The sequence below is a fragment of the Lissotriton helveticus genome, chromosome 1_2, assembly GCF_964261635.1.
Source record: "Lissotriton helveticus chromosome 1_2, aLisHel1.1, whole genome shotgun sequence".
NCBI classification, from domain to species: domain Eukaryota; kingdom Metazoa; phylum Chordata; class Amphibia; order Caudata; family Salamandridae; genus Lissotriton; species Lissotriton helveticus.
Genome location: NC_136058.1, coordinates 344,468,808 through 344,494,080, shown reverse-complemented (window position 1 = coordinate 344,494,080; position 25,273 = coordinate 344,468,808). Strand labels below are relative to the sequence as shown.

General features: G+C 40.8%; 1 long non-coding RNA gene across 1 annotated transcript in view; it reads right to left on the bottom strand.

Moving 5' to 3' along the window:
* LOC144807896 (uncharacterized) overlaps window positions 1–25,273 on the bottom strand; it is an 80,731-nt gene that overhangs the window by 30,369 nt on the left and 25,089 nt on the right. The window contains exon 2 of the long non-coding RNA XR_013606510.1: window positions 979–1,080. This is a non-coding gene — a long non-coding RNA (uncharacterized LOC144807896). The remainder of the gene's footprint in view (window positions 1–978; window positions 1,081–25,273) is intronic.

The window sequence follows — 25,273 nt, the reverse complement described above, 5'->3', positions numbered from 1 at the left end:
GAGGAACCAAAATATCTGTAAAAACAAGCATTGGCATGGCCAATAGGTCTCGCCTTTAGGACCTTATAAGTATTTAGTTTTCCAGCACAATATCCTAGGTGCAAAAACATTAACTGTTGCATGGTTAAACACCTAAAGGTTCCAAAGACGAGACCTATTGGCTATGCGTGTTTATTTTTGTGTGTTTTGCATGCACCATAAAATGGGAGGACAAGGGCTGGGGGCAGGAGTTGTTGCAGCCCCTATAGCATCACATACGGCTCTGGTTCAAGTGGAGCCAGGAATTTACAGGCCCAGTATTTTCAGATTCAGTAATATTAAGCTCAGAACTACCAGGGTACTCAGAAGAATGGACCAGAGTGGTATCTAATTGAGTCATACTCCTCCAGACCTCTTGGAATGAGAGCCTTAGTGTAATTGTTAGATAACCAGATGTCAATTAGGGGTAGTTCATAGTAGCAACTCCTACCCCTTGCCCTACCTTTAATATCTATGTTACTGCCATTGGCAATTCTTGTTTGGGGCAGTGGAAGAGGTACAAGTACTTGCCCTCCTAGCAACAAATTGTAATATGTGGTGTCGCTGTGGGAGTGACATGTGGCCAATCCTGCAAAGGGAGCAGGATGTCACTTCTGACATTGTTTTGAACTGATGTTGATGATCTGATACTGAAGAACTCTATGTCAAGGTGTACTTAATAAGTTTATTTCTTAAGCACAAGTCTATTGCGGAGCTCTTTCTGATCACACAGCTAAAGTCTGGAACCAACTCCCTCTGCTGGTTAAGTCTCAAACCAACCATACTAAATTTAGGACACTTAAAAATGGGGCTATTCAAACAATATTCTTGCATTTGAGCATTTGGGGTATTTTTGTCTTTGCAGCAGTATTAGTTGTTTTAGCTTGTACCAATCAGTGCCAAGAGGCCTTTCTGTCGCTGTTTGTGCTTTATAAACTTTTAAATAAATAAAATACTCACTTGGCCCCAAACGGAGGTCTAAACATGCATCCATATTACGATCACAATCCACGATCTTCTCCTCTTCTCCCGGGTAGTAATAGTGACATCTGAGGGCTCCACCTACAGGGGTGATAAGAGGAGAGGAGAGGGGAGGAGAGGGGGAGGGAAGGGGACGGGATGGCACAGCAGGGCAGTGGAGTGGATTGGAGGCGAGCGGAGAAGGAGACCAAAATTAGACATATGTCAGCCTCAAATGAGTGTGAGAAATGGGCAGACATAAAGGAAGTGCGACAAAGAAGGATTCCCTACAGGGTAAGGAGAAGGAAGGCTGACAGACGTCAAGAACATTTTTGAAAGGGAGAGAAAGAGAGACAGAGGAAAGTAACATATGAATAAGACATTAAATATCCAGATATATGAACTGAAAAGTAGGAAATACAAAAACAGGGTATGGCCAATAAGAGATATAATTAATCAATGCATTTTTCATCCAGAATTTTTAGCTCCTTCTTTAACATACTCTTCCCCCCTCCACTTTCCTTTCACTGATGAGCCAGGACAAAGTATGTTGGGAGATGGGGTGGTTGATTAACATATGAAACACCCTTCTGGATTAACTACAATGATCATCATCCAAAAATACATAATTTTGGTCATTAACCTTAAAAAGTTCTTCATAAAAAAACATACAATAACACAGAATTTGTTTTCGTAGTATTAATAAAGTGCACCATAGCACGGGGTCCGAGGAAGAGAAACTCCACATAAAATTGGATCAGAACACAGTCCAGTGATAAAAACCTAAAAATCGATCTACTAGTCATCTGACTGAGTTTAAAAATCTACTGATAGAACCTGTAGATCTAGTGTTGTAGAGATCACCACCCACCTCCACAAACACATGTGTACAATAGGCAGTCAGTAATTGTCTTGTCCAGCGAAATGGCCCAGGCCGAGACAGGTATGTGATGTTTCGATTCTTCATTGTTTTCTTGCCTTGTGCCCACATGCACATCCGTTCCCTCTGCCCTTGTTCAGTCTAGTGCCCGCCCCACTCTCTGACCAGAAGTGGTATGTAGTGTCTGTACCCTCCCCTAGGTCCGAGTGCAGGGTCCTAGTGCCCCCTGACCCCATGTCACTACATCTCCCCCCTTGTCACGAAAGAATGTGAAGAGAGAGAGAGATATTGTGTATTGTGTCGAAACGATAGGGAAACAAAAGATAGATAGAGAGAGAGAGAGAGAGAGAGCGAGAGAGAGAGAGATATGTAAAATGGAAAGAATGGAGAGATATGAGGTCATCCCCTTCGCTACATTTCTTCGATCAGTCTTTTTGTCCTTTTCTCACTCTTTTTGAACAAGTCCCTTCCTCTTTTTTTGTGACTCCTCTGCTTGTCCTTCATTCTTGTCCAGCCATCTTTCTTCCTTGTCAGTTGCTCTTGTTCTCTCCCGTGCTCCGGGAGTCTCTGCCACAGCGCCCTCCACGTCTTTGTCGATGGTCTTCACTCCTTTGAAATGAGAACTGTTTCTTGTTATTCTGTATGGGCCTTCTTCTGCCGTGATCATTGGCTCTTTGACCTCAGTTACCATTAGCTGCCCTTTGGAGAATGGACTGTCAGACGTTCTCCGTTGCCGCTGATGCACTATCACTTGGTGAAACCAATGATGGTTGGCGATTATGAAGTGTGCGTACTCGTGTACGCTGACAACATTGTGGTGGTGACTTCGGATCCCGTGCTAGCAATAAGGGAGGTTGAATGCTTGACACAATCATTTGGACAGGTGGCTGGCTATAAACTCAACATCTCTAAAACCCAAATTGTCTGTTTAATGGGGCTGTGCGTTAGTGAGCCACGAATGACGAAAGAGGCTAAGGGGTCCATTAGGATGTCGGGCGGATTGCCTCCGCCAGGGTGGCGGTGGCCACTGCCACCCTGGCGGAGGCAATCCACCCGACAACCACTCTTGTTTTTCCACTCCGCCAGATTAGGATGGCGGAGGGGACAGCGGTGGACGGAAAGACCGTCCGCCGCTTTACCACCGCGGTCGCAAGGCGACCGCGGCGGTAATAGATTAATATGGTGGCGGTGCCCAATGGACACCGCCAGCCATATTACGATGGCACAATGTAGGGGCCTTTCCGCTGCGGCAATGCCGCCACGGAAAGGCAGGTTTAGATTGCTGCGGGGGCCCCCTGCAGGGCCCCCAGGTTGCCGCCACTGTCGGGGGGGCACATGGGGGGTACCTATGGTACCCCCTCACATTTACATATGCAAAGCGGCAGGCACCGCGCGGTGCCTGCCGCTTTGCATATGTAAATGCATCAACTTATGTTTTGCAGAGAGCACCGCCCGCCACAATGTAAAACATATAGGATGTGCCCGCCACTGTGGCGGGCACATCCTAATAGCCCCAACGGGACTCCCGCCCTTATGGCGGGCGGTCCCGATCTCCGTTAGGGTGGCGGGCGGACAAAGTCCGCCCGCCATCCTAATGGACCCCTAAGTACTTAGGGATTAAAATTAGGATGTGCGTACATGAGATAATTGATGTTAATTGGAATGATATGATAGGAGCTGTCAAGAGTCAGTTAGAAAAGCTAGAATGCTTGCACTTGTCTATGGTTAGGCGCCGCAATGTCCTCAAGATGAGTATCCTCCCCAAAGTACTTTACTATTTCCGGACTATCCCTTTGGAGCTATCCAGGGCACAATTAATGCAGCTGCAAGGCATTTTGGATAAGTTTATTTGGGGTTGAAAGAAGCCCTGTCGTGCTTCTAAATATATGACATTACCTCTGGAACGTGCTAGATGGGGTGTCCCAAATTTTATTCTTTATTATCTAGTATGCCTCATACAAAACTCAAGGTTTATGCTACTTGGGGGGAATACACGGGTGTTTGAGACACCTAATGTCTATCAAATGATATTGGGTGATTTGGCCTGTGAAGCTTTGTTGAAGCTTTATGAACCTAGTTATTTTAAGCGTACCAGATTCAAAACGATGACCGCAGCTTATAAGGGTTGGAAGTGGCTTCGGAAAATTTTGGATATTCAACGGCTCAATTTCTATACACCTTTAGACTTGAGGAACATATTACCATCTATATTCTGGGACGCTAAGATGCGGATTTGGAAAGCTAAAGGGATATGCCGTCTGGGGGATCTTTTCAAGGATGGTACACTGGCTGAATTTACTGATTTAATGGAGGTATATGTGGTGGCGAAGAATGATTTTTTAAAATATCTGCAAATACGGGACTTTTTGTATAAACGTCAACTACAACCTATTGTGAATAATGAATTCATGGAAGCTCTTTCAAAGGGAGCTAAGATTGGTGTCTTGTATGAAATGTTACTATCAAAACAATCGGATGAAATTGAAAGGCAGGATACCGAATGGCAAAATCGATTGGGATGTTCGGGTGCATTCTTGCAAGATTCAATTGATATGGCAGGTGCAATAGTCTTGTCTGCTAATTTACGTACTCAACACTATAAAACTGTGTTTAATTTGTATCATACACCAGTGAAAATGATGAGGTGGGGAGATATTTATGATGGAAAATGTTTTTGATGTCAAATGGATGCAGCAGATATTGTTCATATATTTTGTGATTGTAATGCACGTTCTCCGTTTTTTTTAAGTATGGAGGAATTTTTAGTTACAATAATGAAGGTGCAATTTCATATTAGTCGGGAACTGCTGCTGTTTGGGGTTGGTATTGATGATGAAATGGCACAGAACTGCTATCCCCACCGATATTTTCTTTTCATGGCTATGGCGGTAGGTTCCATTTAGAATTTAACTTATATCGCATTAAATATATAAAAAAAAAACAACTGGGGTTGAAGATATGGCAGCCAATGCTCCAACATTTTGAATTTTCATTTGGATCATAATTTTGTTTGATATTTGTCATAGTGTTATAGTATTGTTTCAAATGCTATTGAATTCACGCTTTATTTGCCTTCTTTTGTCTGCTATGAACTGAACAAATAAAATAAAAAAATAAAAAATGAAATGAGAACTGTTTCTTGTTATTCTGTACGGGCCTTCTTCTGCCGTGATCATTGGCTCTTTGACCTCAATTACCATTAGCTGCCCTTTGGAGAATGGACTGTCAGACGTTCTCCGTTGCCGCTGATGCACTATCACTTGGTCTCCTTGCTTGAGGTGCCCTTTGGAGGCATGTCTACTGTCGTCCGCGTAAGCTTTCATCTTCTCTTTTGCCTCCTGGTCTCTGGCACTGTACATCGCTATGGGGTAACCCAGTGTCCCTCAGAACCTGGGCAATAACATTTAGTATAAACAATGGTTCTGTCCGGTATGCAACCTGATTACTTCAAAATGTGAATAAATCATTCCAAGTTTTGATTAGTCATATGGTTACTTAAGACAGTACTCTACTAAGAACATATTCAACATGCAAATCCAAACCAAGGAGAGATCAGGTTAACAATATATTTTTAGTCTATGAATTGCTCTCATTCATAAACACCCTGTTTTTTACACATGAGGATTAATCAAGGAATATATATACTTTATACAGAACGGCGCTTTTCAATATAGTGAGTATATTGTGACATATAGTGCACTGATGACATATAAATAGTGATTTATATACAAGTGAGTGAAGGAAGGGGAGGGGGAAAGGAAGGAGAACAGTCTTTTGGCCAGTAAAATTTTTCAATTATAATAAGTCCAGCATGCCACTTCAGTTGGCCTTGGTTGACTGGATATTCTCTGCAGGTCCAATGGTTTTAATATCGTCGATGTTTCGACGCTTTTGACGCCTTAATTGTGGGTCTGTGGCGGGTCTTCTTCAGGACAGTGGGCAGGGTGGGGTAGTGATATGGCGCCTGTTGGTCAAAGAGTATTTAATCAGGAAAGGATTTGCACGAAGTTATTGATGGAAAATACTATTATTGTATGGAGTGAGAGACACTCGTTATTTATACACTCACCTATGGGCCTCTGCATAGTATGGACCCCGGAATATTACTGTTAGAGAATCGCCAATTCTTATGGCATGCAGGCGCTGAGCAAACTCGAATCTGTTAAATAAAATGTATGGTAATGTATAGTCTATATCGCTTAGTCTGTTGTTTCATCAAAGAAATTCATTAGATTCAGTGCCGTTGGATTGTAACCCAACTTCATAGCGCTAACAACACACTCACCCAATTGTTGGGACTAGGGGGTCCCTTTATGAATCAGTTGTTTTATAAACAGGGGACCCCTACGTATTATTAAGTTTGCTAATTGTAGGGACTAATTAGACAGGTAAGTAAAGAACTTAATTGGCAAACACTAAAATATCTACTGCGCTAATGTGATCCATATATCATTTACATATAACAAATGACGTTTAAATAGAACACATGATAAGTACAATATGAGTTTGAAATATAATTTATTATTCATGTATTTTTTTTATAAGAAAATTATTGTTTTGTCCATTATTTTTTTCTTCTTTCTTTGGTTATTTCATAAAATTTGTTTCAAAAATACATACATTTTACATAGAGAAAAAAAGAATACATAAAAGCATATAAATAACGTAAATTTGGTCGATGTTTTTACAGATGTAGGCAATATGTTCTTAAACAACGCGCGTTTCGGCCTGTAGCCTTCATCAGGTGATCCGTCCTACATATACAACACAAACATTTACAAGACAAACATTTTTTACACAAAGATCTGTAAAAAAGCGAAAAAACATATCAGTCATTTGATAACTGTGGTTTAAAGCAATTGTTGCTTATTCCAAATATATGCAAACGTAAATGGCCAGGGTCAGTTCAAATTCAAAATTGTTAAACTATAACACCTTCTAACTTATCTCTATTTTTAAGTGATTACATGAGGTATGGTTTTTAAATAAAAACAATCTTAAGTAAGGTTACATACTGGGTCATTTCATCAAACATTTGTTATATTCACTTCATATTATAATCAGGAGTTCATTTCTATTTTTTACTTGATTTTTTAGTAAACAATTATATATAAGTATCCCTTTCTCATTAGGTTCCCTTTTAAATAGTCTGTTATATACTCAATGTTTTCATCATAAATATCAACATTTTTCATTTTGTCTCAAATAATACATGGTTAATACATTCTTGTTTCTTACAATTCATTATACCTGATGATTAATGTATAGACAGTCAGGCTGACTTAAATAGTTAATATTTTGTTCAATGCACAGAGAATTAATGGTTGAAAGAAACGTTTCCCTATCAGGATCGAAAAACAGAAGAAAAAGAATAGTAAGAATTTAAAAGAAAAATGAAAAACAAAAAGATGTAGTTTAGTATTAGCAATTCATCTTATCTCTATATTAAGGAGAAGATAGCCAGTTGATCAAAGCGTGATTGTTATTCAACATCATCACTTACTTATAAAATGTCTCATGCGGTTAATTACTCTCTGGAAATTACTTCTATTTTAGCACCTCCACTGTAGGCTCTTGAGGGGAGAGCTCAAGACTTTTATTTATATTCTGCAGAAAGAAAAAGAGCCTATCAAAATGTTTTTGTTTCCACCCTCAATTTAATGGGGCAGAGAATGGCGAAGTTGTAATTATTAAACATATTCGGTTCCAAATTTGTTCGTAGAGAGACAAGTGGAGTTGATGTTATACCATATAGTTGTCCTATTACGATGAAACTTGTAAAACAGTATGCATATATTCTCGCTAGTTTAAACTAAAGGCAAGATTCAATATTAACAGATAGGCACAGGAATTAGCTACAATTGAATCCTCACCTCCCACAATGTAATAGGGTCTTTAGATGCAAGAGGATAGTACCTTATATTAATCTTGGACTGTCATTGATAGCTCCTCCTTTTGGTGTATTTGTATACAGTGATGCAGCTGGAGAATGACATAAAAATATAATATATAATTCCAGTCAATATGCTAATATCGGGTCAAGACGTGAAATGCATTCATTATTACAACTATTGTTGTTTAATTACCTTAGTTTAACTCTGTACCGCGGTAGCGTGGGGTTCGATTTTGGGGCGTTTTTAACGTTTTGATGCAATCTTTCGGTTCAGAGACCTAGTAGTGTCTTCTGGATTACTTCTCTCGGAAGTGTTCTTAAAAATAAAGACACAAACAAAAGCGTAATAAATAAAACACCAAAGACATGGTTTAAATGGTACGGCTGAAGTTATCTGATTACCTTAAATAGAATTAAGCACGCTATATTTTGAGAATTTTGTTCAAATCAGCTCGAAATGATGATTCGGCCATGGATAAAGAGGGACTATTTCTACTTTCTTAGTCCATATGTTCGATGATAGTTTGCTTCTCTATCTAAAAGAGAGAACACGCAAACAAGATAGCAGGATTTAGAAATACTAAATATGCAAGATAACGTAATCTGCTCGTGGTGGTGACTTTCGCTATTTACATACCTATAATCTTCGTGGGCTTGTAGTGGTCTGGGGTTCTCTTGTAACCGGTCACGCGGATCCGACGGTGAAAGGAACGTTAGTGCATGTTTATTCCTTTATATATTAGTACTAACTAGCTGAAAGCGTCTAAAATTGGCTCAGCTGGGCAAACCTCCTATGGCACTTAGAGAAATACAGTTAAACAAAATGGAATCCACTCTGGAAAGTGGTCGTGATCCCTAAAGTGATGGGGAGCACACAGTGTTGTTTAAATGCCCCTCACACACCAAAAGGCCCCTTGGTGTCATGCTTCATCATTGGGGCCTTCGCACCCCTCTACGGAGTGCGGCGTGCTACGACTTGCGGCTACGTAGGAGCACTTGATAGTGAACTACGTGTGGGTATGTGTTGAGGGAAGCAAAGTGAGTGAGTGAGGTGAGGTGAAAAAAGTGAAGTTAAAAAATACCTGGCTCGTAGGAAAAACAAAATTTATTATATCCTCGGCTGGTATTATTAAAAAGGTGCGAAGAGGGTTGAATATATACGTGTTAGGGTATATCAACCGGGAAGTGTCAACATGTTTCGGAGTACAAGGACTCCTTCTTCATGGCAAGGATATGCACGTTATCCTCAACTTACTCACATGGGATGTCAAAGTGTATTCTACAAAAAATAAAACTAGGTGAAATGTACCTATCAATGTTATTTAATGGACATGCTCAGTTGCGCCCAATTGGCGTTGAAGAGAACCTGTGGAATGAAAAGACATAATAAACATCATAGTCGGATGTCCAGGGACTCAGGAAAGGGCAATACTTTTAAATGAGTTAAGGGTAAAAAAGAACCCAAAATGAGTTTCAGTGACCCTGTAAAAGAAGACATAGAAAAAAGACACACAGTAAACATAGACACACAACTACATTGTGAATTTAGTGCCCCCTGGTATGGTGGTGGAGGAGAGGGCTTACTTATAGTTCAAGATTAGGAGACCTCATGAGCCTTAGCGTGGTATTGGGGGATTTCTTCCTCACTGCTCAGTTTAAGCAACCTAAAGGATATTAAAGTTGGATAATAGGTTGTTTTAGTTGTAAGTTCAGCGTAACATAAAAAGTACAATGGTACATACCACTAGTTCGAGCCCTGCTGACCCAACTCACGGTAAAAGCCTGGTAGAATCGCCTGCCTGCCCGCAACGCTGCTCCGATGAAGTGAGGAGTGAGGTTGGCGGTTTTCTATTTATACTACCGTACTGCTAATTAGGTAGAGTATATTGGATAATTGGGTACGGAAGTAAAGCCCAAATAAGGGTGTGCTAGGCCCCATCTTAAAAAAGCCAGGAGCCGACCCCTCCGTGATGGCCAATTATCGCCCCATCTCCCTTCTACCCTTTCTGGCGAAGGTGCTTGAGCGACATGTTACATCTGCGCTCAGCTCCTTTGTCGAGGAGAATGGGAGGCTGGCTCCGTGTCAGGCTGGGTTTCGGCCCAAGCACTCGACAGAGTCAGTAGTGGTGTCAGTACTAGACACCCTCAGAGAGGGTATGGACGTAGGCAAATCTCAGGCGCTGGTCCTCCTTGATCTGTCCGCCGCTTTTGACACGGTGGATCATTCCATCTTGCTTTCCCGTGTCAGGGCGGCGGGCATAGGAGGCTCAGCCCTTATTTGGCTCTCGTCCTTTCTGAGGGACCGGACCCAGGCGGTTCATCTTGGGGAGTTTTCAGCTACCCCCTGCCAGGTCCAGTGCGGTGTTCCCCAGGGCTCTTCTCTCTCTCCTTTACTGCTCAATCTTTATATCTCGCCTCTTATCTTTGCCCTACAGCAGCTGGAGGTCACGGTATATAACTATGCCGATGACCTCCAGCTCATCTTTAACCTGTCCTCTTCCCCTGACTCCATCTCTAACTTCCAATCTATTCTATCTTTCATCAGGGACTGGATGAACTTCAACCACCTGAAGCTCAATCCCGATAAGACGGAACTTGTGGTGACGGGTGGTTGCTCCAGTCCCTGGAATTCTCTATTTTGGCCCCCCTCCTTTGGTTCTCCTCCTACCCCAGTTCCCTCTGTTAAGACTCTTGGCATCAAGCTAAATGACAAACTCACTATGCACTCCCAGATTGGTTCGGTGGTTTCTTCCTGCTTTCTTACTCTTCGCACTATCCGCTCTATCTCTCGCTTCTTTTCTTTCTCTGCACTTAAACTAATTATGTCCGCACTGGTCCTGTCCCGCTTGGACTACGGGAACATCCTGTTCAATGGCATCCCTCAGTACAGCCTGCGTAAACTGCAACTGGTGCAGAACCAGGCAGCCCGCCTTGCCTTCGGTCTCCCCAAATTTCATCATACCTCTCCCCTCTTGAAGACCCTCCACTGGCTCCCCGTACGGGAACGCGCCTTGTTCAAATTAGGCTGCATGGCGTTTCAGGCCAGGACGGGCCTGGCCCCTCTCTTCATATCTTCAGCCATCAAAGTTTATGTCCCTGGCAGAGACCTCCGCTCCTCGGCACAACTTCTTTTAGCAGTCCCTCGCTACCGGAAAAAAAAACAGGGCGGCTCGAAATTCTCCACTCTGGCTCTCTGGCGGCTCTGGAATTCTCTCCCCTTCCACCTTAGGTCCCTCACCCAGTATTCCAGCTTCCGCAAAGCTTTGAAGACCTTTTTATTCACTCAGGCTCTACTTTCTTAAGCTCTGCTCGCCTTTTCACTCTATGTCTTAGCGACTGATTTTGCCCAGCTGGCTGCCTGCTATCTTAGCGCCAAGAAACCGCCCAGGTGTATGTTGCGCTTGATAAATATTTTAAACTTAACTTAACTTAACTTAGGCACCCGGATCCGCTGTTGCGCTGTCGGTAGGGAAGCGGATGCGCACGTGTTGGAAGCTAGTGTGGAAAGACTTGCGCAACCGTGGCACCCGGAATTCCTATGGGACGCGCATGCGCTAAAGGTTAGCGCGGATGTATCCCTTCTTTTCTATGCGCAGGGGAAAACATGCAACAGTACACTACATGCTTACGGGACGCGCATGCGCTAAAGATTAGTGCGGATGTATCCCTTCTGTTCGTCAATGCGTGGGGGAGCAGTGCATGCTGCCGGATAGTCTTATATACAACCAGGGGCAGAAAAATAATAATTTTGCAGTGATTGCGGGCCCTGTTCCGTAACGGGTCCAAATGGTACTCATTATCAAGAGATTTTTAAATTGCGGATGTTTTAACGGGCCTGAGCAATCCTGGCCTAAGTTCATACCGTTAATTAAACATTTGATAACTGTGGATTATTCAGTAAGACATATGGAAAATAAGTCTGGAGTTCTTTATAGCATGGTGATTAAGGTGTCATAGTATACTCAACGTAGCTGGCTCCAAGGAACAGAGTCATTCAGCCCAGAGTTATCTGTCCCCAGGCGGAACACCCACCGCTGCTCTTTTTCAAATAGCCCTGACTCTGTGGGTAGTTGTTCAATCACTGTCCACTGTAATTCATTCACACAGTGTTGGTGTTCCAGGAAATGGGCTGTCATTCTGGTGGTTGACTTTTTGCATCTAATCTAGAGAAATACGTCATTTCGAAGAGACTTGTTTATGAAAGAAATAAACGATGGACTAAGGCGGTTGCCAGAAGCGAAAACTCGCTATTCTGTCTATATTTTTTGAGACCCGGACACTAATAGCGGACAAGAGTATTCTCCTTGACCGATTTCTTTGCCAATATGATTGCAAACGCGAAATATACTAATTATCAATTATTTATATATTGTAGTACTGATTTATTATATAATACGAGTCTTTATGATGGCAGTAATAATAAATTACATTTTCTTTTATTAATTAGAAATTCCTAATCATTACTCTGCATTGAACCCAGGGTAGTGAAAAGAGGTGATTTATTTATCCATAACACACATTTCAGTGCATCAGTGTATATTTTAACCAAAAGGTCAGAACTAGCTTAGATGATCAATATATTAAGGGGATACTGATTAAAATGTATTGTATGCATAAATGTATCCAATATTTTCCAGCCATGATATATCTGCCATACTCTCTATATACAGACTAAGAATAAAGACTTCTGTAATTAATGTCTTATGGCTATATAATAGCTTGTTCCCATGGAATTTCTAAATTAAGTCCCGATTTTGCTGTCTCTAAGGAAAAAATCCAAAAGACTTCTCGTTTGTGTCGGATCTTATCTGGCCATAAACCGGCTTTAGGGACAATTTTTTCCAGAATAATCCACTGGATATCTTCTGGTTTATGGTCGACTTCTACACAGAGAGCCACTAATGGTGCATGCATTTTTCTTGTTCTAATAGCTGATTTATGTTCGGTTAATCTGATGTACATGGATCTGGAAGACTCTCCCACATATCCCTTTTTGCAGGGGCATAACAATAGGTAAATGATATTTTTGGTTTTACAGTTCGTCATGTAGTTGTTCTTTATTGTGATGCCATTGAATAGAAAATCAGTTGTCTCAATGGTTTGTGGGCAGATTTTGCAGTTCCCACATTTGAAATTGCCAGTCACCGGAGCCCCGGTGATCAGATTTCTATATAAATTCCCTTTAGCTACCGTCATACGTGATCTTACCACCAAGTCTTTGAGATTTTTATGTTTGCGATATGCAAACAAAGGCTTAGGTATCAATTCCTGTTTTGTTTTATTTACATTTAGTATGTGCCAATGGGAATATAGAATCTGGCGAACTTGATTGTTAAGTTGGGAGTGTCTAGTAACAAGCACAGTAACTAGCAAGACCAAGGAATGACCTCACTTCTGCAACATCTATTGGAGGATTCACCTTTTTTAATGACTCTACCTTACTGGGGTCTGGCCTTGTTCCTTTTTTTGAGAAGATATGCCCAAATAATACCAGTTCAGTTCTTCCCAGCTCACATTTGTCAGTCTTTAACGTAAGTCATGCTTGTTCCAGCTGCAGGCATACTTCACGTAGGGCAGTGTCATGTGCTTCATCGGAACAACCAAACACCAGGATGCCGTCGCTGTAGTTTAGACTGTTCTTTACCGACCTGATCACCTGCCTTATTGTTTCCTGAATATCTCCACAGCTGATGATACGCCGAAACTCAGTTGTTTGTAGCCAAACAGGCTCATGTGCGTGGAGAACGTTGTAATGTATCTCAATTGCTCGTCGAGCTCCAGTTGATGGTACCCTTTTGCACAGGTCCAGCTTCGAGAATCGACAAGCTCCAGTGAGATAGCTTATCATGTCGTTTCGGTGTGGCCCAAGGCGTCGGTCTCTTTCAATGGCTGTGTTTGGTATCCTCATATGCGGATCTTTGAGGTGTTCTTTTTTGGAACCGCCACTATGGGAGACACCCAGGGAGTTGGCCCTTCTGCAGGCTCAATTATGTCTTGTACAAGCAGACTTTGTATTTCCTTTTCGACCTGAGATTGTAGGTGTATGGGCACTCGTCGGTGATGCTGCGCCACAGGTTTAAGTGGCTCGTTAATGTGCAATGTTATTTGTTTCCCTTTTGGACGCCCGGGGCCTTGTAGTATGGCTGGATGTTCTTGTAGAATGCTCTGTTTCTCTGACATGTGGTATGTCATGGCCAGGAAGCCCATTACCTGCGCCGTGACATTGCTCAGTAGGCATGGTGTAGCACATGTATCTCTTCTCTGCATGACTGGTCCTTGTACGTTAGTGTTTCTATGAACTTCCCCATGTTTTCCACCGGCTTCTTCGAGCCCCATGTGAAATATCAATGGTTGATGGTGATAGTGGCGGTCTTATCTTCATCTTTCTGTATTCCGACGTGCACAAAATGTTGCACGTGGCCCCACTATCAACCATGAAGCGTGTGCTGTGGCATACTTCATCAATCTCCTCAGTTGCTGTTTTCTTTATTTGTTGCTTCTCCACAGTGTTGATGTGTTCTGCCCCTCGTTCCTCCTTGGGTGCATCTGACATCAAATACAGTTGTTCCGCCCTTTACAACGCGACTGTTCCTCCCAATTCACCTGAGGAACTGAGATTTGCAGTCTCCATGTGCCTGGCATGCCAGCTCGTTGCTGCTCGCGGTCTTGTCGGTCTTCCTCTCTCGTTTCTAAACTGTCTACTCAGGCAGGCACTTGCAAAGTGATTGTCTCTGTTGCACTTTCTGCATTTCTGGCCCATTGCCAGGCATGCACCGATGTGTGGGAAGTCAAGGCCACACCAGTAGCACGTACGCTTGTTCTGCCCTTCTGTCATTTCAATGCTCCATCTCTGTGGCGTGTGTCATTGCTCTTGCTTCTCCTCGGGCCATTGTCAGTATTTTCTCCAGCGTCATTGGTTTCTTCTGAATATGTGTGCGAACCTCCATGGACTGGCAACCTTCGATGATGCACAGTCGTATCGCTTGTTCATTGTCGAACCTGTCAAATTCACTATACGTTACTAGCTTTCACAGTCTGGTCGTGAAATCGTCGAGGGACTCCTCAGCTTGTTGACACGCAGTGTTAAATATGAATCTCTTGAAGTCGAAGTTGTCTTTGGGAGTCGAACTCCTCTGTGAGACACTGTATCAGTCCCTTGTACGTGGCTGTTTTGTCGTTGGGGAATGTTGTGAGCGGGTCTTCTACTTCATCTCCTGCGAGATTCAAATAGAGATTAACGTGTTTGGCCTCTGCAATGTCTGTGGCGCGCATGTAGCGCTCAATTTACCGAATCCAGCATTCCCACCTGATGCCTGTCTGGGGTTACGATATGCTGAATGGTAGAGGTCTGCAAAATATTGCCTGTGCGCTGGATTTGTCACTTTCGTTGGCCATTGTTCTCCCTTTCCTTTGTCTTCCTTTTATAATACTGTGTTCCTTCTTTCTTTTTTTGTGCTGCAATTTCCTTTTAATTCTTTATTTTCACCTTTTCTTCTGGCTTTTTGTTACTGCCTGTCATCAAAATGGCCACCTGGCCCTCTCCAACCTCTTATTCGCCATCCAGTCTGACTCTAAGATGGCTGCCGGAACTTTTATGGGCGAGATTTGCGGTCTATTGCATTGCCTGTCTTCAAAATGGCCACCGGGCCTTCCTCAGCTCTTTATTGGCTGTCCCGCCTGACTTCAAGATGGCCGCAGAGCTCTTGCGAGATTTTGAGTTGAATCTCAACGCGGGACGCTCAGGCTCTCGTTTAGTTAGGCGGGCGGCTTTTCCACGATCGGGCGCCTATTTAGCACTTCCCTCACCTCACTCTCTTTGATGCGGCTCCCGATGTTGCCGTGGATGTCGCACACAGGCCAGGGTGGGCTCCGGGCTCCACTTCTCTCATGATCGGGGTGGGCCCCTGATTTCGCGTCTTCTCTTCTTTGGGGCCTGATGGAGCATGGTAGACTCCTGGTTTTCTTCTTCTTCTTGGCTCCCAAAGTCGTTCCGTCAATCGGCAGACCAGGGTGGGCTCCTGGTTCTACGTGGACATGGTTGCGACGTTGTTTCTCGTGGTGGCTACGGATCCCGCCTGCTCATTGCTAGTTGTCGTGTTCAGCGAAATGACCCACCCTGAGACAGGTAAGTGATGCTTCCATTCTTCATTGTTTTCTTGCCTCGTGCCCACATGCATGTACGTTCCCTCTGCCCTCGTCCAGTCTAGTGCCAGCCCCACTCCCTGACCGGAAGTGGTGTCCAGTCTCTGTCTCCTCCCCAAGGTCCGAGTGCAGGGTCCTAGTGCCCCCTGACCCCAGGTCACTACAGTAAATTATGCATCGAGCTGCACACAGCACAAATATAATACAATGAGGAACAACAGACAGTGCATTCATAGTATAAACTATTATGCACATATTAAAAAACGAATATAAATACATTAAATAATACATGAATTCAATGGTGCCAGATCGAATGCTGATCTCAAGTCCATGAGGGAAATGTATAAATGATCATTAGTTAGTTTAGTATGCTTCCACAAAATTAATGTAGAGCGAAGACCTGAACGACGGTCCATATTGCTTCTCTAAAGTCTGCTTAAAAGGGTGACAATATGCTTTTTTTTAAAATATCCAATCCTCCAATTCATTAAGGACCTGGTGAGCGAAGAAGGTTGTCAAGTAGGATTAGGGTCTTATGATTCAAGGGATGTCCTTGGCCCCTTTTTGTATAGACTGGAATTATTTCAGTCCCTGACCAAGAAAATATTTCTGGAGATCTTTGAATAAAAGAATTTCCAAAAATATTCATTTAATTCAGCAAATATTTGCTTGTGAAGCTTAACTAATTAGATCTGGTCAACTGGACAATTAATATAAGGTTCATAAAGATTGTAAAAGCTTTGGTACATTAAAGCTACTGTGTTCTGATTTCCTACAACTCTAGGCCACTTGACAAACGTATGGTTATTCTCAACCTGAATGACAGGGTGAACAATCCTAGGGGAATCTAATCATCTACCTAGCATGGGGTAAAACAACTGCAAGTTTAAATGGATAATGATCACTGTCGGACCTAGCATCGACTTTAAAATTCAATCGAATTCATGCCAGATAGAAATATCCAATAAAATGTAATCTTGCAGACTAAAATACAAGCCTCTGATAAATATGTTATCTCTGTTGGTCAGACAATGACCTTACCTTCCAGGCACATAGGCTATGTTGCAAAGTTAAAGAAAGTAATTGACTGGCTTTAAAGGTATGGGGAATGAATGAGTTGGAGTTAATAATAGTAATGCCCCTCTGTTCATCTTCCAAGTCTGTTATTAGTTACATTCATTCAAGGGGTATGAAAGTTATTGTAAAATCAACCCTGTAAGGCAAGTGGGCTTAATGACATTATTCGCTAAATAATGAGCTAAGGTTACAAGAACAGGAGACGTCTTATGGCTCACTGGGGACAATTGTACAGATTACATTTATGGAAACGTTCTTGCCCAATCCCCACTAGTAATCTACCCAAAATGTCCTTAATGACAAGTGATAGTTATGTATAGTTACATTTTGAAAAGATCTTAACCTAAATCAATAATCCTCCAGACCCTCTGCCAGAGGTGAAAAGCTCAGCTGTAGATACAAAAAGTCACGTAGTCTGGGCAGAATGCCGAATTAGTTAGTTAACTCTCTTCAACAAGTCATGTGTGGAAATCATTCAAATAGGTGAGCCAGCCCGGGTCATTTAAAGGTTCGCCCACCTCTGTAACAGTAATAAAACATGTACTCCGGGCACCGTATAAAGTTACTCTGGATGGAGTTGGACCCATTAGTAATTTGAAGTCCTGTTCAAGTATTGGACTAGATTCAATGCCAGGCAAATGGGAAAGATTATTGTGTTTATCTGGCTGGTGGTAGAATCAGCTACTTGGACAACACAATCCTAGCCGCTGTGTCCCCTAAAGTTAACATTGACAAGTCAATCAATATTGTTTAAGCCTACCAGAGCTGCAGAACAATTTTAAAACTCTTTCAGAATCTCTGGACTAATTTCCTGTCTCTATGTAGGAGGTCGAATAAAAAGAACAAGCAGTAGGACACCAATACTTGATCATAGGTGTGTGCTATTCCTACATTGGTTTAAAATGTAACATACCAAATCATGATGTTTACAAATTATAATACCACAATCTCCAGGAAAACTCTTCTTGGCATACCCAATCCACCCCACTCTCCTAACCATCAAATGTCATTCCAATCCCTTTTGTTGAAGTTGGCAAGATTAAATAGTCAATGTCATACCTATTTTTCAGTTGTGCAGGAGACTCGCTCACATTGGTACACAAGGATGGAGCATTGTAAGTATAACTATGCATCTGTAAGCATCGGGTGGCACCTTAATGGTGTCACAAGACTTATTCCTTAGGGGCCTAACTGTTATAGCGGTCTCTCGAAGTCAACCCTTACCAGCATTCCCTATCTGTTTGCTAACGCTCCTGCTAGATTAGTTTTTGCCTCCAGCTTGAAAACTCAGGGTCCATCAATTAGCAGGGGCAGATCTGATAGCTCTGTACGAAGAACAGCCTCTACTGAATCCCCTCAACAGCCAGACCAGAATAAGGAAAGCTAGTGGGGCAGGACAAACAATAAGAACAAATGGAGTGGGAAATATTTTTTGAATGCCTCTCTAAACCCATGAGGTCCTCCCCTAGGATAGAAAGTTTAGCCAATTCTTTCTCAAACACTACTGTGCACTCAAATAGAAGGCTAAAGATAGTTTCAAGCAGAGATTTAAGACCAGTGTATAACACATGCCAGCCTTTGTTAACACGATCCTATGCCCATACTCTTAATATTCTCCCCATGGTTAGTTCCATAGTAAATAATCTGGTTATGGTATCGGACATGCAGACAAAATAGGTTTATATCACAAGTGGTAGTCTTTGAGTATGTTCTTTTGTTCTTTTATTTTAATGGTTTGCCTAGCCAACACGTGTTTCATCGTGGGTGAGTGCCCACTTGACTACTTCAGGGCTCTAGCAAGTGAAGACCATCATTTTGTTCTCCCTTCCAGTTTTACTTCCATCCCGACTGTCTTAAATCTGTCCCTGTTCTGTTTGAAATCTTGTTCCCCAGTGTGATGGTGAATTATTCTATTCAGCCATCATTTCCTAAGTTTCAAATAATGGCCGCAGGTTGTCTCCTGTTGCAGGTTCCTCTGCGAGTGCGCTTCGGATCCCCGTCATTTCGATTTCTCCTGATGACTTGACCATGTGTAATATTTCCATGTCTGTGGCTAGGGTACAGGGACAAACAGCATCAGTGCAATGGAAATAATGATTTCTTTTATCAGGTGTTAAGTCGGAGCAATGTAGGATATAGAGTTGTATAAATTTGAAACAGGCGTTGAAAGACACTAAGGTAGGGTAAATTGACAAAATGTACCATTCGCTGTCAGTGCAAGCGTGGCCAAGCTCTGTGTCCCAATGTTTACGCAATGCAGTGAGAGGAAGGGCTGTGTGAGTGAATAAGGCACTGTCCAACCACTGGGTCTGAAGGACACTCGTACCTAAAACATGAAAATATTGAATGACAAGATACTGGGTGAATCCCAGCTGTATCTCACCCCATGACTGGCTCAGCACACCAATAAAAGAGGTGTGTAATAAAAACTGTCAAGGAGAGAGCTTAAAGTCAACTGGTATGTCCTCCATTGAGAGGAGGGTTCCGGCAGGATATACCTAAGTAGTGGTGAAATACAGTACGTGGTTTAGCTTTCGTTAATGAGGAAGTCGTGGTTTAGGCAGTAGTTGTTAGGTCATACATTCACCTAAACCACACTGTGTAAACTCGCTGCACGCCAGGGAGTTAAATCACGAAGGGAACTAGACACGCATCCACGGGTCATACCACGCAGTGGAAATGGTGGAGTGTGAAGAAGCATCTATGAGGTAATAAACAAAGCCCAATTAATGCATTGGTAAGCAACCTGGAAAAGAGACGCCCTCAACTGCAAAGCCTTAGCGAGGGGATAGAAAGTGGCACGTATCTGGTCAAAGTCCCAAGAAGGGAGAAGAGTGTTGTATATGTTATGCTAAAATTGTAGTACTATTGCTTTAATGCTTATGCCTGTAGTTTATCCTTGAAATCCCTATTACAATCTGATGCTATGGTTTTGTAATGTTCCATGTTCCAGAGAGAGGAGTTATCACAGTCTCTAGCTGGAGCAGATGTGGTACTGTGTTCCTCCACAATAAATCTTATTAATTTTGTACTTTCTGGATATTATTTACTACAAAATTGGCGATGAGGTACTTTCGTCTGCTACCAAAAATACAAGGAACACAGGAGCGACCTCATTTTCATGGATTTTATTGAATTTTGTGGACTTTATTGAACCTACATTGGACTTTTATTCTACTGCGACATATCAGATTTTATCTTGGATCGTAGTTGGCATTTTCCTTGACTTCTAATATTACTACTGAATCGTTTGGAGTATATCCTGCTTATTTTTTTATGTACATCAACCTATTGCCTGTTGCGGATTCTTACTCAAGCTTTCAACAAGTTGATCTATTTCTTCACGAATCATAAGGTAATTTATTCACTTTAAATTACTTCATTTTCGCTGGTTTTCAGCTTAAAACAATGGAACATCCAAAATTTACACTCGCGAGCGCTTAGCGGACTGTTTACCTGCCTCACGCTTTGTTTTCATTTGAAGTGCAGAGCGAGCGTCCCACCAAGCATTCCTTCACTCTAGCCCGACAACAGCTCCCGATTGTTTCACGTCGCGCATGACGCAACTGGGCATACGTGAAAGCCATATATCGTCGGGCAGACGAGCGCTTAAGGATTTCAACACTCTTTGTGAAAAAGAACGTCTTCGCTGCATCTTTCAATAAGGAAACAAGAAATTCCTACATTTACTGGCAAGAATAGGTTTGAGCACATAATTGTACTCCGTTTTTTTAATTCTTTGGTCTATTATTTTGTTTGTAACTTACTGTTGCTTAGCTTTTGGATTATATTATTTTTGACACAAGATATCATGTCATGAACAACATGTATTTTGAAGGAATGCTCTGTCCGTCCACATGACTTTCTGATTAAATATTATGTGTACTACTTTATTCAAACTTTTACTTAAAATGCAGTTTGATCCTCCATCCAAATTTCTCCAATCCAAAAGAGATCCACCCATTCCTTGGAATAGATGTAAGGAAGAATTTCTAACATTTTTGAAAGCCATAGATGGCGACAGATTTTCTGCAGAGAGGAAGAAGAACATTTTGTTGCATTCACTACGGTCCGAAGGACAAGTGGTATTCAGAACTTTAAATCTTATTAATTTTGTACTTTCTGGATATTATTTACCTTAATGTATTAGTTAAATTGCCACCCGCAAACCAGTGTGATACCCATTGGAGTTGGGAAACCAAATAATAATGTTTAAGGTTGGGAACATTGAGCTCTCCACTTTCTGTTGGAAGATAAAGATTGAGCAGCGCTTCTCTGCGATTTGCATTGCACCATATACGATCACCGGTGTAGAGACAGAATATCGAGTTGGAAATATCGTGACAGATAAATATCAACAGCAAGAATATAGCGGTCATGAATATCAACTTTCAGGTAAGAAATATCGTTTAAAAAATACCGGAGTCATTAATATCGTTTGCAAAAATATGGTTGTGTAAAATATCAATTTTTAAAAGTGTGATGTATTTTAGTATATATTTTAAATGTATGTGATCTATTTTTTTGTAAAAGTATTACTTTTGTTTCCAAAAATATGTATGTGTAAAATGTTTAGTAGTTAATAATTTTATTTCAATTCATCTTTGCGTTTATTAGTTCTGTAGTGGGTTGTGGGTTTATAAGGGAGTAGGCTGAGAAGTAATTTAATTATCAGAAATACATTATTATGTTTTATTTATTAGTATTTATTTAATTTAGATTACATAGTGTTATTTGTGGGAATTCATGTTAATTGTGTCATTTTTTAAAGAGCAGGTTGTGGGTCTTAGGAGAATAGGGTGGGTAGTAATTTAATTATAATAAATGTATTAATATTATTTATTTAATAATATTAATCGAATATAGATTTTATAGTGTTAATTTTGGGAATAAATGTATTGATAATTATTTATTAATTGGTTGTTAATTATTATTAATTATTTAATGTGTAATGTGTTAATTGTGTTATTTTTTTAAGAGCATTTTGTGGGTTTATGGGGGAATAGGGTGGGAAGTAATTTAATTATAATACATTTATTAATATTCTTTATTTATTTATTTTACATTTTATAATAGGAGATGAAAAGGGGGTGTTAGTTAACACGGTATGATATGGTGTTTGCCTGTTTTCGGGAATGTAGCAGAGGAAAATTATTGACAGGTGACGGAAAACCCCTAATTCTGAACAGGGTCCGTCTACAAATAACAACAAGTCCTGTGCACACGTATAAAAGTAAAATAACATAAAATGTAGTCGTTGTTCGAGAATAATGACAAAGAGTTATTTCTTGATGTGTAGAATGTAATGGTGTGCAGCTTCACAGGCCAGCCAACATATGTTTTGTCATGGTTGTAAAACCCTTGAATCCTTCAGGACTCAGGTAAAGTATGGCAAGTCCTTGGACCTTTCAACTGGTGATAATTTGGACCAAGTGGGTCCTAACAATCACTCCAATGCGTGAGTTTTCAGACTTTCCGACTCAACAAGGTGTTGGAGTAAGGAGTTACAGGGCGTACTCACCTTCGCTTTTCGTACGGCGGATGGCGCCACGTTACTCTTATCTTGCCTGAAAGAGGCATTTCGTCATACAGCATTAAATTATACCATTTTGGCATAAACAGCCAGGTTTCGCGACGGATGTTGAATATTATTACTTTCCTTAAGAGATTCACTGAAGAATTAAAATAAGAAAACTCACGCATTGGAGTGATTGTTATGAGTCGCTGGGTTGGAATTATTACCAGTTGAAAGGTCCCAGGACTTGCCATATTTTAACTGAGCCCTGAATAAGTCAAGGATATCACACAATGACGAAACACGTGGTGGCTGGCCTGTGAAGCTACACACCATTAAATTCTGCACATCAAGAAAGAACACTTTGTCATTATTCTCATACAACAACTACATTTTATGTTATTTTACTTTTATGCGTGTGCCCAGGACTTGTTGATATATTTTATAATGTTAATTTTGGGAATTTATTTATTAATATTTATTTATTAATTGGTTATTTTAATTGATTGGTAATTATGTCAGTTTTGTCATTTTTTTAGGAACGGGTGGTGGGGTTTACAAGTGTAAAGGGTGGGAAGTAATTTGTTTTTAATAATTATTAGTTAGTTAATGCTAATTAATTATTTAAAATTTGGCAATTGTGTAATTAATTTTAGATGTGAGTTGTGGGGTTTATAGTGGTAAAGGGTGTGTAGTAAATGATTTTAAATTAATTAATACATTGTTGTTAATTGATATTAATTCATAAATTTGAAATTAAATATGGACATTGTGTAATGTTTTTTAGGTGTGGGTTGTGGTGTTTATTCTGGTATAGGCTGGAAAGTAATATATGTTTATGTTTAATTATTCAATAATTTGTTGATGAGTAATATTAGTTCATCAATTGATAATAAATTAGGGAAATTGTTTATTTTTATTTTGTGTGTGGATTTTGGTTTTAAAGGGGTAACGTTTGGAGAGTAAATTAATGTTCATTCGGGTTCATTTGTTTTTTAATTAATACAGTTTTTAATTGATAATTATGTTAATTAGAAAGGTACTTTTTTAAATGTAGATGTGTGTTGTGAATTGTGTGGTGTTATAGGGTAGGACATATAAAAGATTACATGTATGTAATATTTAATGATTTTCTTTATAAATAATTTCTATTTATAAATAGTTATTTGTTTGTAAAATATTGTGTAAATGTTTTAATATAATCTTTGTGGGTATTTGTTATATATCTATTTACCATCATAATATTTTTCTATGTTTTGTAATTTTTTATATTTCTATATATGTTTTCCTTTTGTTTTTTAATAATCTTTTGTGTTGTATATATATATTTTTTTAATTTTTAACTGACACCAGTGGAAATATAATTTTTTCCTCTCTGCTATCCAACACTTTCCCTACTGTTGCACTAACAGGAGTGGAAATAGTAATTTTTAACCCTCCGCTATCCCATATTTTCCCTACTGTTGCACTCCCTGGAGTGGGAATATTAAGTTCTACCCCTCAGCTATCCAACACTTTCCCTACTGTTGCACTAACTTGAGTGAGAATAGTAATTTTTACCCCTCCTCTGTCCAACACTTTGGGGCCGATTCCGATCCTGGAAAAAAAGCGTCCGTACAATTTGTATCCGGAGCCCTCTCCGTACGACTCATACACATGCCTACGACCCGACGAGTACGGTCCACGTCAGGTAAGGGCTATTCGTATGGAAAAGCACACAATCACATACACACCGTACGGTGCGTACACCCCATGATCGCAGGGGTACGGTGCGTACCCCTGTGATCATGGGGTGTACATACCGTAACCCGCGATCGCAGGGTGTACGCACCGTACCCCTGCAATCATAGGGTGTAGGCACCATACCTGGGGGGGGGGCATTCGGTACCTGTTTCCAGATGAACTCTGCTCCTCCGGACATTTTCGGCTCCCGTAGAAAAAGCGTCGTACGGTGCGTACCTCACACGTATCGTACTTGCCGGGTTGGGAAAAGCAGCCGCGTACAGCGGGATCCGAGGGAGATTCATATGGGGATTTTATTCGTACGGTCTCTGTACGATTCGCACGGAGTCCAGATCCTGGTACGAATCGCACTTCGTCGAACGTACGGGGGACGTTGCAGGGTACGATTCGTATGGGAAAAACGCTCCGTACGGCTATTCGGAGCAGTTTTACCGAATCCAAATCGACCCATTTCTGTACTGTTGCACCCATTGAAGTGAGAACAGTAATTTTTACCCCTCCTCTATCCAACATTGTCCCTACTGTTGCACTTACTGTTGTGGGAATATTAAGCTTTACCTCTCCGCCATCCAACATTGTCCCTACTGTTGCACTCACTGGAGTGGGAATAGTAATTTTTACCCCTCCGCTATCCAACACTTTCCGTACTGTTACACTCACAGGAGTGGGAATACTAATTTCCCCCCGTCCGCTGTCCAACACTTTCCTTACGTTTGCACTCACTGAAGTGGGATTAGTCAATTTTACTAGTCTGTTATCCAAAATACTACTGTTACACTAACTCTAGTGCAAAAGTTTACTTTGAAGATGATTAAATATTGTAATGTTTTAATTTATAATATATTGTTTTTTAATTAGATTTTATGTTATTAGTGTATGTAAATATATATTTATTTATTTGTATATTTTTATATATTGATAAAATTATAAAATACATTACAATTAATAGTTTATTAATTGTTTTAAAGTATGAATATATATATATATAAATATATGTATTTTTAAATATTTTCTTAATTGAATGTCTTTTTTATATTTCTTAAAA